Source organism: Bos grunniens, chromosome 7, assembly GCF_055505025.1.
Source record: "Bos grunniens cultivar Pamir isolate PY7600 chromosome 7, Bosgru_T2T1.0, whole genome shotgun sequence".
Lineage (NCBI taxonomy): Eukaryota > Metazoa > Chordata > Mammalia > Artiodactyla > Bovidae > Bos > Bos grunniens.
Window position 1 is genome coordinate 40,539,799 of NC_141171.1, and position 16,658 is coordinate 40,556,456.

Below are 16,658 nucleotides of genomic sequence, written 5' to 3' on the forward strand. Positions count from 1 at the left end.
CTTACGAACAGTGAGACAAGGAGGTGAAAGTTGAAGAATCAGATGCAAGAGGTGATTTAGTTTAATAAAAATGTTCCTAATGTTTGTTCCATATCCTTAAGTTGCACCCAGTTAATTGAACAAAATATTCCCCTCTGGTTGTTCAAGATGCTACAAAGGACTCTATTAAGTGGAAATACTCCCTTGAAGAGAGGCAAAACAGTAGGTAGAATTATTGGAAGCCAGGCCAGTCTCTTCATTTTACCTTTACTTGTGTACCCACACACACTGGGTTTTCCTCAACACAACATGCTTCCCCCAAAGAAGTGATGCTCCTGGTTACTTCCCCAAGAAGGCTTGTTGTGGGAGACTGGAGCATTTTGTTTTCCATGTGCAAGCAATATTTCTGAGATCATATAGACAATTACACATACATTTGATAAAAGTAAGTACTCCAGAGGATCCTTGAGAAAAGTAGGAAACCACAGAGGAAGGGAGTCCCTAGATACCCATTAAACAATTTGTTTTTCTCTATTGCCTTGCATTTTGCTTAAAACAAGACTCTATGTGGGAGGGTGGGCAGGGTAAATCACTTTGTTTATCTGGTATTTTATTATCCTGGGTTGCTTAAATACGTCCCTCATTTTGGCTTCTTATGGAGCCTCATTTATTTGGGTGATTTTCTGACTCATCAACAAGTATGTTCTGTTAAATCTTTATTGAATTGACCTGAACATAGTAAATTTTACTTTTTCCAGTAGCAGCCACATACAGAAGGGATATTTCTCTCACACAGATTCAAAAGGCATTGTCCCTCAGGACAAACATAGCTATTCATCATCATGAAAACTGGCCATCTTGGTTTTCAAATAATTTCTTTCCTAATGGCTTTCCATAAGTGAAATTTAAGTATATTAAAAGAAATAAAGTTTTTTTTTTTTTTTTTTAATATTCACTTGCAAGACCAGGGAATTCCCTGGTGACCCAGTGGCTAAGACTCCATACTCCCTATGCAGGGGGCTCAGGTTCAATCCTTTTTCAGGAACTAGATCCCACACGTCACAACCAAGAGTTCACATGCTGCAACTAAAGATACTGCATGCTGCAACTAAGACCCAATCCAACCAAATAAATAAATAAAAATTTTGAAAATACTCAGTTATATAGAACAACAATGACAAAAATCTCAAAATTTGTATGCAGACACAAAAGACCTGAGTGGCCAAAGCAATCTTGACAGAGAAAAACAGAGCTGGAGGGATCAGGCTCACTGATTTCCAACAATACTACAAAGCTACAGTCATCAAAACAGCATGGTGCTGGCACAAAAACAGAAATATAGATCAATGGAACATAACAAAAAACCCATAAATAAACCCATGAACCTATGGTCAGTTAATCTATGACAAAGACTACACAAGACAAGACTACACAATGTTGGAAACATCGTCCCTTCAACAAATGGTGCTGGGAAAACTGGACAGTTTTACATGCAAAAAAATGAAATCAGATCATTTTTTAACACCATACACAAAAATAAGCTCATTATAGATTAAAGGCCTAAATATAAGGCCAAACACTATAAAACTTCCAGAAGAAAACACCAGCATAACACTCTCTGACAAATCACAGCAGTATCTTTTTCAATCTGTCTTCCAGAATAATGGAAATAAAAACAAAAATAAATAAATGGGACCTACTTAAACTCAAAAGTTTTTGCACAGCAAAGGAAACAATAAACAAAATGAAAAGACAACCTACAGATTGGGAGAAAATATGTGCAAATGATGTGACTAACAAGGAATTACTCTCTAAAATTTACAAACTGCTCATGATGTTTAACAGCATACAAACAAACTACCCAATCAAAAAATGGACAGGGGGCAGAATCAAGATGGCAATGAGGGAAGACACAGAGTCTGTGTCTCCTCAGGCCTAGGATACTTAGCAGGTGCTGGTGGGGGGCCTCTGGCAGACAGGCTGCAGGAAAAGCCCAGGGGGAAACCTGGTACTGGGTAGGGGGGAATGGGGGAGGCTGAAGTTGGGGGACCAGTGGCTGAGGGGCTGCTGGGGGAAGGGGAGAGATTTGGGCTCAAAAAACTGTTTGGGTGCAGAAGTGGTTTTGGTTCCCTGGGTGCCGGTAGAAACACTTTGGCACAGCCAAAAGGGAGGAATCTCCTGGGATTGGAGGATCCACTGAGGGAAGCCTCTGGGGCTCTCCATCACTCAGCCAGGTTGACTGAGGGGCTGCTGGGGGAGGGGGAGTCATCTGGGTGTCTTTGGATGCTAGGGGCAACATGATTGCTTGGCCAAGAGAGACCCCTGATGGGATCAGAGGATCCATTGAGGAATCCCTTGTGGTTCCGATTTCACTTGGTCCCAGGGAGCCTTCTGGGGACCCCTGGGCCTCTGAAGCCCCATCTACCTCCAGTTGAGCCCTCACCCCTTTGGGGCACTCTCTACTCTTCAGGGGCTCCTCTACCTGTGTGGGTCCTGTGGACATGAGAAGGAGGGAGGAGGTTCCTGTGGAGAGAGGAAAAGGTGGGCCAGCTAGGGGAGGACCTTGCGGGATTCCAGGAACAGATAACTGACTGGTCTTCTCCCACCCTCTCAGCCCTGGGGAGCCTCCTAAGGTCCCCAGGCCACCTTCTCCACCCTTTGGAGCCAACTCGGTCCTCCAGGGCCCCCCTCTACCCTCCAGGCTGCCCTTTGCCTTCTAGTTTCCAACTCCCTCTGGGACCCCTTTTTCCTGGGGTCCCCATCCTCTTTCTAGGGACACCCATCTGGCCTCTGGACTGGGCCAGTTTCTCTTCTGCCCTCCAGGGCCCTCTTCTTCCTTTGAGGCCCTCTTCCTCCCTCCAGGCTGATCCCTCTGCTATCCAGGAGTCTCCCTCCATCCTCCAGGGTCACCCTCTATTCTCTGGTTCCCTCCTCCCTCCAGGGTCCCTCTCCTCTGTGGACCCCTTCACTCCTGCAAACTCCACTGCTGGAAACCTCAGGCCAAACAACTAGTGAGACAGGAGCAGAGACACACCCATCAAAAAAAAAAAGAAAGAAAGAAAGAAAGAAATGACAAAAAATAGATTACAGATGAAGAATCAAGGTGAAAAACTACAAGACCAAATAAATGAAGAGGGAATAGGCAACCTATCTGAAAAAGAAATTAGAGTAATGATAGTAAAGATGTTTAAAAATATTGAAAATAGAATAGAAAAAATTCAGGAAATATTTAACATATTTAACAAAAACATAAAAGAAATAAAAAGCAAACAGTGATGAACAACACAATCACTGAAATTAAAAATACTCTAGAAGGAATTGATAGCAGAATAACTGAAGCAGAAGAATGATTCCAGTGAACTGGAAGATAGAATGATGGAAATAACTGCTGAGGAGCAGAATAAAGAAAAAAGAATGAACCCCCTTACACTGTTGGTGGGAATGCAAACTAGTACAGCCACTATGGAGAACAGTGTGGAGATTCCTTAAAAAACTGGAAATAGAACTGCCTTATGATCCAGCAATCCCACTGCTGGGCATACACACTGAGGAAACCAGAAGGGAAAGAGACACATGTACCCCAGTGTTCATCGCAGCACTGTTTATAATAGCCAGGACATGGAAGCAACCTAGATGCCCATCAGCAGATGAATGGATAAGAAAGCTGTGGTACATATACACAATGGAGTATTACTCAGCCATTAAAAAGAATACATTTGAATCAGTTCTAATGAGGTGGATGAAACTGGAGCCTATTATACAGAGTGAAGTAAGCCAGAAGGAAAAACACCAATACAGTATACTAACGCATATATATGGAATTTAGAAAGATGGTAACGATAACCCTGTATACGAGACAGCAAAAGAGACACTGATGTATAGAACAGGCTTATGGACTCTGTGGGAGAGGGAGAGGGTGGGAAGATTTGGGAGAATGGCATTGAAACATGTGAAATGTCATGTATGAAATGAGATGCCAGTCCAGGTTCAATGCACGATGCTGGATGCTTGGGGCTGGTGCACTGGGACGACCCAGAGGGATGGTATGGGGAGGGAGGAGGGAGGAGGTTAACTTTAAAATTATAAAAAAAAATAAAAATAAAAAAAAAATAAAATAAAATCTTATAACAAAAAAACAAACAAAAAAAAGAATGAAAAGAGACAGTCTAAGAGACTGCTGGGATAATATTAATATTGAATATTAAATTAAATATTAAATCCCTAAGAAAAGGAAAAGTTATGAGAAAATATTTTAGGATATTATAGTCAAAAACTTCCCTAACATGGGAAAGGAAATAACCACCCAAGTCCAGGAAATCCAGAAAGTCCTGTACAGAATAAATTTAAAGAGAAATGCACCAAGACACATATTAATCAAACTAATCAAAATTAAACACAAAGAAAAACTATTAAAAGCAGCGAAGGAAAAGCAAAAAATAACATACAAAGAATCCCTATGAGGGTAACAGCTGATTTTTCAGCAGAAATTCTGTAGATGAAAAGGGAGTGACAGGATATATTTAAAGTATGAAAGGGGGGGAAATATGTATATATTATATATATAGTCATATATATATTTTATATATATATATAGTCAAGATTATAGATGTTCAGATAAATTTGAATGGAAGAGTGAGTCTTAATTTTAAAGACCTCGAAGCAGTCAGAGCTCTGACTTGTACTCTGCTAAGGGAAGATTTTGGATTTTCTACTGATATTCCTCCAGAGAGACTGATTTCTACAGTTCCCTTGAGACTCAATTATATTCACTGGGTAGAAGATCTGATCGGTCATCAGAACTGTGACAAAAGTACCCTCCGAAGAGGAATTGACATAGGTACTGGGGCATCCTGCATCTGTCCTTTACTTGGAACAACCTTAAACGGCTGGTATTTCCTTGCAACAGAAGTAGATGATATGTGCTTCAACTAAGCAAAGAAGAACGTGGAGCAGAATAACTTACCTGATCTTATAAAAGTGGTTAAAGTACCACAGAAGACACTCCTGATGGATGCTTTTAAAGAAGAATCTGAGATAATTTATGACTTTTGCATGTGCAACCCTCCCTTTTTTTTCCAATCAGTTGGACGCCAAGGGAGTAAATTCTTGAAGTCCTTGAAGACCCCCACCCAGTTCCATAAATACAGGAGGAATCACAGAGATCATGCCAGAAGGAAGTGAATTAGAGTTTGTTAAAAGGACCATCCATGACAGTTTACAGCTTAAAATAAGATTAAGATGGTATAGCTGTGTGCTGGGAAAGAAATGCAGCCTGGCTCCTCTGAAGGAAGAACTTCACATACAAGGGGTTCCTAAAGTCACCTATACTGAATTCTGCTAGGGTCGGACAATGAGATGGGCTTTGGCTTGGAGTTTTTATGATGACGTAACAGTACCATCACCACCCAGTAAGCGAAGAAAACTAGAAAAGCCAAGGAAGCCCATTACGTTTGTAGTCCTGGGGTCTGTGATGAAAGAATTAGCCCTCAAAGCGTCATCTCTGGTCCCTGAGATAGTGGAAGGCATCGTGGTTGTGACAACATGGATTGAAAAAATCCTCACTGATCTAAAGGTCCAGCATAAATGAGTTCCCTGTGGAAAGGAGGAAATCAGCCTTTTCCTAATGGCCATAGAAAACTCCTGGATTCACTTAAGGAGGAAGAAAAGAGACCGAGTGAGACAACTGAGAGAAGTGCCCCTAGCTCCCAAGAATGTAACTGAAGCCTTGGAAGACAAAAAGTCTCCCCCCAGAGTCTGGCAGTAGCCAGGATGTTGCCCAGGGCCCCCAGGAGAGTGACCTGGGGGGCCCTGCTCCACCGGAAGGTGAGTCTGCCACTGTGAGGGGCCACGGCCCCAGCCAGGACTCGCTTTCCCAGGAGGAAAACCGAGAACCCACGGAGGATGAAAGGAGTGAGGAAAAGGGGAGCATGGAGGTTCTGGAAGGTTGTAAAGGCTCTAGTAATGGAGCCCAGGGCCACGAGGCTCCTGAGCCCTTCAGCAGCCCAGTATCTGAAAAAGGGAACCATCTCCAAGGAGTGGCTGGACGTTACTTATTCAAGTGTCTGATAAACGTTAAGAAGGAGGTAGATGACACCTTAGTTGAAATGCCCTGGGTTGAAGGCCAGAACAGGGATTTGATGAACCAGCTTTGTACTTATATACATAACCAAATTTTCAGACTTGTTGCTAGTTAACTCCAAAATTCTCACACATTTGGGAAAGTTCTATAAAGCAGCTTGCTTTGAAGAGTGGCCTGGTGGGGGTGGAGTGGGGGGAGGAGGGGTGGCAAGCTGAATTCCATCATTAGCCCACTAGTAACATTATGTGGAATTGTCTTAAAAAACCAACAAATGAGTGCATTTTTAAACACCTGCCTCCTTTAAAAAAAAAAAAAAAAAATTACAGGGCATTGTAGTATGGTAGTTCAGAGAAAGAATTGTGGTGATCAGCATCAACAAAATGTCATCAGCAAGCTCATAAGGGATTTAAACCTGACTTAAGCTGATCACCTTTGGAGAAGGAAATGGCAACCCACTCCAGTATTCTTGCCTGGAGAATCCCAGAGACAGAGGAACCTTGTGGGCTACATAGTCCATGGGGTCGCAAGAGTCAGACACAACTGATTGACTTTGACTTGACTACTCTATAGCCAAGATTACTTCCAACCATAGAACTCTAAAAGGTCAGTTTTCATAATAATCCCCAAAAAAGACAATGGCAAAGAAGGTTAAAATTACCATACAATTGCACTCATTTCACATGGGAGCAAGGTAATGCCCCAGAGCCTTTAAGCTAGGCCTCAATGGTACATGAATTGAGAAGTCCAGATGTACAAGCTAGATTTAAAATGGCAGAGGAATCAGAGATGACAATACTCATCGAAACATAGAGAAAGCAAAGGAATTTCAGAAAAACATCTACTTTCTGCTACACTGACTATAATACTAAGGCCTCTGATTGTGTGATCGCAACAAACTTGAAAGTTCTTAGAGATGGAAACATCAGACCACCTTACCTGTCTCCTGAGAAACCCGTATGCAAGGCAAAAAACAAGTTAGAACCAGACATGGAACAATGGGTTGGTTCAAAATTGAGAAAGGAGTACATCAAGGCTCTATATTGTCATCCTGTTTATTTAACATCATGCAGAATGCAGGTTGAATGAACCACAAGCTGGAATGGAGATTGCCAGAAGAAATATCAACAACCTTGGATATGCAGATGATACCACTCTAATGACTGAAAGCAAAGAGGAAGTAAAGACCCTCTTGATGAGGGTGAAAGAAAAGAGTGAAAAGTCTGGCTTAAAACTCAACCTTCAAAAAACTAAGATCATGGCATTCAGTCCTATAGCTTCATGGCAAATAGACACATGGCAAAAAGACTCTAATGCTGGGAAAGATAGAGGGCAGGAGGAAAAGGGGGTGACAGAGGATAAGATCGTTGGATAGCATCACCAACTCAATAAGCATGAGTTTGAATAACTCCAGGAGATAGTTAAGTACAGGGAAGCCTGGCATACTGCAGTCCATGGGGTTTCAGGGAGTCGATTGTGACTTGTTGACTGAACAGCGAGATTACTCTATCCAGTAAGGATCTCATTAAGATTTGATGGTGAAATCAAAAGCTTTATAGACAAATAAAAGCTAAGAGAATTCAGCTCCACCAAATGAGCTTTACAATAGATACTAAAGGAACTTTTCTAGCAAGAAGCATAAGAGAAAAAAAAGTTCAACAAAAACACACCCTAAACAACTAAGAAAATAGCAATCAGATCAGATCAGATCAGTTGCTCAGTCGTGTCCGACTCTTTGCGACCCCATGAATCACAGCACGCCAGGCCTCCCTGTCCATCATCAACTCCTGGAGTTCACCCAGACTCACGTCCATCGAGTCAGTGATGCCATCCAGCCATCTCATCCTCTGTCGTCCCCTTCTGTTTCTGCCCCCAATCCCTCCCAGCATCAGAGTCTTTTCCAATGAGTCAACTCTTTGCATGAGGCGGCCAAAGTACTGGAGTTTCAGCTTTAGCATCATTCCTTCCAAAGAAATCCCAGGGCTGATCTCCTTCAGAATGGGCTGGTTGGATCTCCTTGCAACCAAATCCTATGGAATTCAGCAAAAGCAGTTCTAAGAAAGAGGTTTATAGCAATACAAGCCTACCTCAAGCAATGAAAAAACCATCAAATAAACAACTTAACTACAGCTAAACCAACTAGAAAAAGAACCAAAAAAAAAAAAAAAAAAAAAAAAAGCCACAGGTAGCAGAAGAAAAGAAATCATAAAGATTAGAATAGAAATAAATGAAAGAGAAATGAAGGAAAAAATAGCAAAGATTAGTAAAAGTAAAAACTGGCTCTTTGACAAGATAAAATTGACAGACCACTAGCCAGACTTGTTAAGAAAAATAAAAACTCAAATCAATAAAATTAGAAACAAAAAAGGAGAAGTTACAACAGACAACTCAGAAATACAAAAGATCATAAGAGACTACTATGAGCAACTATATGCCAATAAAATGGACAAACTGGAAGAAATGGATAAGTTCTTAGAAAAGTACAATCTCATAATACTGAACCAGGAAGAAATAGAAGTGATCAGACCATTCATAAGCACCAAAATCAAAACTGTAATAAAAAAATCTTTCAACAAACAAAAGTCCAGGGCAAGATGGTTTCCCAGGTGAAATCTACCAAAGTTTACAGAATAGCTAACACCTATCCTGCTCAAACTCTTCCAGAAAATTGCAGAGGAAGGAAATCTTCCAAACTCCTTCTATGAGGCCTCCATCCCTTTGATACCAAAACAAGACAAAGATAACACCAAAAAAGAAAATTAGAGGCCAATATCACTGATGAATGTAGATGTAAATATCCTCAACAAAATTCTAGCAAAGAGAATCCAACAACACATTAAAATGATCGTACACTGTGATTAAGTAGAATTTACCCCAGTGATGCCAGGATTCTTTAACATATGCAAATCATTCAATGTGATACAACATGTCAACAAACTGAAAGATAGAAACCATATGATCATCTCAGTAGATGCAGAAAAGGCTTTTGACAAAGTTCAACACTCATTTATGATAAAAACTCTCCAGAAAGTAGGCATAGAAGGAACATACCTCAACATAATAGATGCTATATACAACAAACCCACAGCAAACACTATTCTCAATGCTGAAAAAACTGAAAGCAGTTCCTCTAAGATCATGAACAAGATGAGGGTGCCCACTTTGCCACTATTATTCAGCATAGTTTTGGAAGTCCTAGCCATGGCAATCAGAGAAGAAAAATAATCCAGATTGGAAAAGAAGTAAAACTCTCACATGCAGATGACATGATACTATACATATAAGACCCTAAAGATGCCACCAGAAAATTACTAAAGCTAATCAATGAATATTGTAAAGTTTCAAGATATTAAGTTAATACACTGAAATGCCTTACATTCCTGTATGCTAACAATGAAAAATCAGAAAGTGAAGTTAAGGAAACAATCCCACTCACCATTGCAAATAAAAGAATAAAATATCTAGGAAGAAACCTACCTGCATACAATTATAAGACACTGATGAAAGAAATCAAAGATGATGCAAACAGATGCAGAGATATTCCATGTTCTTGGATTGGAAGAATTAATATTGTAAAAAAGACTATATGGCCCAAAGCAATCTATAGATTTAACACAATCCCTACCAAACTACCCAGGGTATTTTTCAGAGAACGAGAAAAAAAAAAAATCACAGTTTATATGTAAACATGAAATATGCTAAATAGCCTAAGAAATCTTCAGAAAGAACAGGGAGCTGGAGGAATCATCCCTTCTGACTATACTACAAAGCTACAGCCATATATCAAGACAGTATGGTATTGGCATGAAAACAGAAATATAGACCAATGGAACAGATAGAAAGCCCAGAGATAAACCCACACCCCTATGAACCCCTTATCTTTGACAAAGGAGGCAAAAATATACAATGGGGAAAAGACAGCTTCTTCAATAAGTGATGCTGGGATAACTGCATAGCTACATGTAGAACAATGAAACTAGAACCATTCCTAACACCAAACACAAAAATAAATTCAAAATGGATTAAAGACTTAAATGTAAGGTGAGAAACTATAAAGCTCCTAGAGGAACACATAGGCAGTACACTCTTTGATATAAATGACCACAAGATCCTCTTTGACCCACCTCCCAGAGTAATGGAAATAAAAATAAACAAATGGGCCCTAATTAACTTAAAATCTTTTGCACAGCAAAGGAAACTAAGCATAATTAAAACTAAGCGTAATTAAAAGACAACCCTCAAAATAGAAAATAATTACAAATGAAATAACTGACAAAGGACTACTCTCCAGGATATATAAGCAGCTCGTACAGCTCAATATCAGGAAAACAAACAGCCCCATCAAAAATTGGGCAGAAGGCCTAAACAGACAGTTCTCCAAAGAAGACATACAAATGGCCAGTGAACATGTGAAAAGATGCTAAACATCACTAATTATTAGAGAAATGCACATCAAAAATACAATGAAGTATCACCTCACATGAGTTAAAATGGTCATCATCAAAAAATTTACAAACAGTAAGTGCAGAAGAGGGTGTGGAAAAAAGGGAACACTCTTGCATTGTCGGTAGGAATACAAATTGATACAGTCACTATGGAGAACAGTATGGGGATTCCTTAAAAAACTAGGAATAAAATGATCATATGACCCAGCAATCCCTATACTGGGCATATATTCTGAGAAAACCATAATTGAAAAAAATCATACACACTCCAAAGTTCATTGCAGCACTATTTAAAATAGCTAGGGCATGGAAGCAACCTGGGTATCTATCAATAGACGGATGGACAAAAAAGTTGTGGTGTGTATATATATATATATAGTAGAATATTAGTCATAAAAGGAACACATTTGAGTCTGTTCTAAAGAGATGGATGAACCTAGAGCCTCTATAAAGTGAAATAACTCAGAAAGAGAAAAACAAATATCATATATAAATGCATATATATAAAATCTAGAAAGATGGTATTGATGAACCTATTTGCAAGGCAGCCTTGGAGACACAAATATAGACAATAGACTTGCAGACAAAATGGGGGAATGAGGGTAGGACAAATTGAGAGAATAGCATTGAGACATGTACACACCATGGGTAAAACGAATAGCCAGGGGGGATTTGCTGTATGATGGAGGGATTTGCTGTATGATGAGGGAATGCAAACCCAGTGTTCTGTGACAACCTAGGCAGAGGGAGGTGAGAGGGAGGTCCGGGGGGAGGACATGTGTATACCTATGTCTGATTTGTGTTGGTACGGCAGAAACCAACAAAATATTGTAGAGTAATTATTTTCCAATTAAAAATAATTTTTTAAAAGGACAAATTTACTCAATTTTCAGAGCTTGTATATCTGCAGTTTCTTTAAAATAATCAGCTTAAGATAATCCTAATAAAATCAAATTTACATTTTATGACAAGATACAAGCTTAAATATAAACTTTTCTATGCCCGTTTAGTCCTCTTTCCTCCCTTTTGATGTGTTTCATGCTCTGTATTATCTAGACCTCCATAGGAGAAAACATTCCTTTTTAATTCAGTAAGGGTTCACAACGATTCACTATTCACTTTGTAGTGCAAATCTGGATTGTGTAAACTGTCAATACATAGTTTAAAATATAGCCCTTTGTCTCAAAAATGTATGTAACTGTTTCTTGACCTCTAATGGGTGGAACAGGCCTTACAGCTTTCTGAAAGACTGTCTCCCTGGTTATAATCCTCAGGTTGGCTCATATAAAATTTTTTATTTTTTAGTTTGACTATTTATATTGATTAAGTTTTTGGCCTACATTTTTGTGGCAGAACCAGCAGGATATCAAAGATACCCAGTAAAGAGAAAAACAAATATTGTAAATTAATGCACATATGTGGAACCTAGAAAAATGGTACTGATGAACCTATTTGCAGGGCAGGAATAGAGACGTAGACGTAGAGAACAGACTTGTGGACACAACAGGAAAAGGAGAGAGTGGGACAAATTGAGAGAGTAGCACTGAAGTACATATATTACCATATATAAAGTAGATAGCTAGTGGGAAGTTGCTATATGACACAGGGAGTTCAACCTGGTGCTCTGTGACAACTAGAGGGGTGGGGTTGGTGGGGGCGGTGGGAGGGGGTGGTGGATAAGGGGAGATTCAAGACGGAGGGGATATGTATACTTGAAAAAAAGAAAGTGAAAGAGAGAGTTGTTCAGTCGCATCCGACTCTTTGCAACCCCATGGACTATACAGGCCGTTGAATTCTCCAGGCCAGAATACTGGAGTGGGTAGCCTTTCCCTTCTCCTGGGGATTTTCCCAACCCAGAGATTGAACCCAAGTCTCCTGCATTGTGGGCAGATTCTTAACCCACTGAGTCACAAGGGAAGCCCAAGAATACCAGAGTTGGTAGCCTATCCCTTCTCCAGCAGATCTTCCCCACCCAGGAATCAAACCGGGGTCTCCTGCATCGCAGGCAGATTCTTTACCAACTGAGCTATCAGTATACTTATGACTTATATGTATACTTATGACTGATTCACATTGTTATATGGCAGAAACCAATACAACATTGTAAAGCAATTATCTACCAATTAAAAATAAATTTTAAAAAGTTGGGGGGAAGAAAAAAAGGCACCCAACAGTGAACATATAGTCTACCCTGAACTGGTGCTCAGTATCGGCACCTTCAGTTCAGTCGCTCAGTCGTGTCCGACTCTTTGCGACCCCATGAATTGCAGCACGCCAGGCCTCCCTGTCCATCACCAACTCCCGGAGTTCACTCAGACTCACCTCCATCGAGTCAGTGATGCCATCCAGCCATCTCATCCTCTGTCGTGACCTTGTCCTCTCGCCTTCAATCTTTCCCAGCATCAGGGTCTTTTCAAATGAGTTAGCTCTCCGCATCAGGTGGCCAAAGTATTGGAGTTTCAGCTTCAACATCAGTCCTTCCAATAAACACCCAGGACTGATCTCCTTTAGGATGGACTGGTTGGATCTCCTTGCAGTCCAAGGGACTCTCAAGAGTCTTCCCCAACACCACAGTTCAAAAGCATCAATCCTTCGGCGCTCAGCTTTCTTTATAGTCCAACTCTCGCATCCATACATGACCACTGGAAAAACCATAGCCTTGACTAGACAGACCTTTGTTGGCAAAGTAATGTCTCTGCTTTTTAATAAAATTGGCACTTTGAGCCCCACCAACTTCTTGGTACTCCTTAGTGTTCTGATGAGTTCCCCTGATATCTGGGTTTCACCTTTTTTTAAATGGTAATCTTAAATTTTTTTTATTTGAACCATTTTTACTTAAGACTTAAGACTGATGCATTTTCTAGGCATGAGCCTAAGGAGGTTATGGGTAGGAGGTCCAGGGAAACAGAGGTGGGTGGGTTTTTGTTAAATTTGGTTTAAATTGGGGGAAAAAAAGTTGAATTATGGTCTGAACAAATGGTTCACTACTGAATTATTTAGCCCAAGAAGACATTTGCTTCTTCTAGCCACAAGGTGTCCTCAGGTGACTGAGAACCTAGTGGAATTGTCTGAGGATCAATCCTTTTGATAAGGAGCTGTCTCACAGGGTATCCCACTACAACAGTTAAGTAAATTTTCCTCTTTCAGGGATGCATAATAGAGACTGATCACCTAGTGGTCTGAGCATTCATAGTGGTTTTAGACTGTCAGAGGGAGAAGCTGAGACATACGAAAGAGGCCAGCGGACCCAAGAGTGACTCTTTGAGGAGCTAGATGCAGAAGCAACACAGGTCCAATCCACTACACTGTTTTCAGAAACTTGTTCAGATCGTATTTCATATCTGAATTAGACATAATAGTACTGGGAAATGGTGTCTCAAAGGCCAAATAGCTCCCGGATGGAAGAGCCACCTATGTGTATACCAGCTGGGTTTATGTATAACGTAGAACTAATACTTACAAGAAATATTGGGAATTAAAGTAAATCCTGACCTGATTCCAAAATTGATTTTTGTGTGTACAGTTAGAGAAACCCTATGGAAGGAAAGACCTCTCATTAGGTCAGTCAGTCTCCTTGATCCTGGCCTGCAGGGTCTATTGGAAGCAAGAGTGGTAAGAGCTTTTATCTTTTCTAAAATTACATTACCAGGAGAAAATATTTGTGGGACTAGCTCCTTAGACCCTTTGAACTGGAAAGACAATTGGTAAAATTTTAGAATTCTCTCATCTTAAACTATTGTATAAATTTTAATTCGTATGCAGAAGCCCCCAAAAGGCTCCAAAATTTCAAAATAATCTCATTGAAGGATTTGCTATAGAAGGCTAATCAAAGACTAATGATATAAAAGGTATTTAAAACAAAAATTTGTAAGACCTATGTAACTGCTGCTCCCCTCTATCCTCCTTTATTCGAGTACTCACTCTAGCAATCCTCTGTTTGAATTGCCTTTCCACTGTGAAAAGACTTAAAATGCTGCCTTTAAAAATGGGACTACATGAGACTGTACGTGATCCTATTCAGGACAAGGCCAAACTGAAAGGCATACTAACAAACTATTTCCCTGGTAGTCCAGTGGTTAGGAATCCACCTGCCAGAACATTTGGTGACATAAATCAAAGCAAGATCCTCTATGACCCGCCTCCTAGACTAATGGAAATTTTTTGAAAAGTAAACAAGTGGGACCTGATTAAACTTAAAAGCTTTTGCACAGCAAATGAAACTATAAGCAAGGTGAAAAGACAACCCTCAGAATGGGAGAAAATAATAGCCAATGAAACAACTGACAAAGGTTAATTTCCAAAATATACAATCAGCTCATACAACTCAATACCAGAAAAACAAACAACCCAATCAAAAAGTGGGGAAAAGACTGAAACACATTTCTCCAAAGAAGACATACAGATGGCTAACAAACACAAGAAAAGATTCTCAATATTGTTCATTAGTAGAGAAATGCAAATTAAAACTACAATGAGATATCACCTCACCCTGGTCAGAATGGCCATCATCAAAAAGTCTACAAACAATAAATGCTGGAGAGGGTGTTGGAGAAAAGGAAAACCTCTTGTGCTGTTGATGGGAATGTAAATTGATCCAACCACTATAGAAGATGGTATGGAGATTTCATCCATATACCCTGAGGAAACCAAAACTGAAAAAGACACATGCACTCAGTGCTCATTGCAGCACTATTTACAAGAGCTAGAACACGGAAGCAACCTAGATGTCCATCGACAGATGAATGGATAAAGAAGTTGTAATACATACACACAATGTAATATTAGTCATAAAAAGGAATGCATATGAGTCAGTTCTAATGAGGTGGATGAACCTAGAGCCTATAATACAGTGAAGTAAGTCAGAAAGAGAAAGATAAATATCTTACAATAACTCATATATACGGAGTTTAGAAAGATGGTACCGAAGAATTTATTTGCAGGGCAGCAATAGAGAAACAGATATAGAGAACAAACTTATGGACATGGGAGAAGGGAGGAGAGGGCGAGATGTATAGAGAGAGTAACATGGAAACTTACATTACCATATGTAAAATAGATAGCCAACAGAAATTTGTTATATGGCTCAGGGCAAACAGGGGCTCTGTATCAACCTAGAGGGGTGGGATGGGGAGGGAGATGGGAGGGAGGTTCAAGAGGGAGGGGACATATGTATACTTATGGCTGACTCATGTTGAGGTTTGACAGAAAACAACAAAATTCTGTAAAGCAATTATCCTTCAATTAAAAAATAAATAAAGAAAAAAATGAATCTACCTGCCAATGCAGATGGCACAGATTCCCTCAGAACTAGCATCCCGCATGCCTCGTGGCAACTGATCGTATGTGCCACAACTACTAAAGCATGCACACCCTAGATGCTGTGCTCTGCAACAAGAGAAGTCACACAAAGAGATGCCCATGCACCACAGCTAGAGAATATATCTCACACTCCACAATTAGAGAAACCTTGTGTGCAGCAACAAAAACCAGTGAAGCAAAAAAAAAAAAAAGAAGAAGAAGAAGTCTATGGGGCAAATGTTTAAAAAAAAATAAAATGAATTTCATAAGTCCAGGGAGGATCCTCAAAACTTTTTGTAAATGGCTACAAGTTGGGATGCCACAGGTCAGACTACAGTCAAGTTGTTCAGTCACTCAGTCATGTCCAACTCTTAGCAATCCCATGGACTGCAGCAGGCTTCCCTGTCCATCAACTCCTGGAGCTTGCTCAAACTTATATCCATTGAATCAGTGATGCCATCCAATCATTTCATCTTCTGTCATTCCCTTCTCCTCCTGCCTTCAATTTTACCCAGCATCAGGGTCTTTTCCAGTGAGTCAGTTCTTCGCTTCAGGTGGCCAAAGTATTGAAGCTTCAGCTTCAGCATCAGTCCCTCCGATGAATATTCAGGATTGATTTCCTTTAGGATTCACTGGTTTGACCTCCTTGCAGTCCAAGAGACTCTCAAGAGTCTTCTCCAACACCACAGTTCAAAAGCATCAATTCTTCAGTGCTCAGCCTTCTTTATGGTCCAACTTCCACATACATATATGACTACAGGAAAAAATCATAGCATTGATTATACGGACCTTTGTCTGGCAAAGTAAGGTCTCTGCTTTTTAATATGCTTGATCACAGCTTTTTTTTTTTCCCAAGGAGC

The 16,658-nt window shown here is 40.1% G+C and overlaps 1 pseudogene; it reads left to right on the forward strand.

The window, feature by feature from the left end:
• The first annotated feature begins 4,506 nt into the window (after positions 1–4,506).
• Positions 4,507–6,173, forward strand: LOC147369167 (RNA N(6)-adenosine-methyltransferase METTL16 pseudogene; annotated as a pseudogene).
• Positions 6,174–16,658: the final 10,485 nt, after the last annotated feature.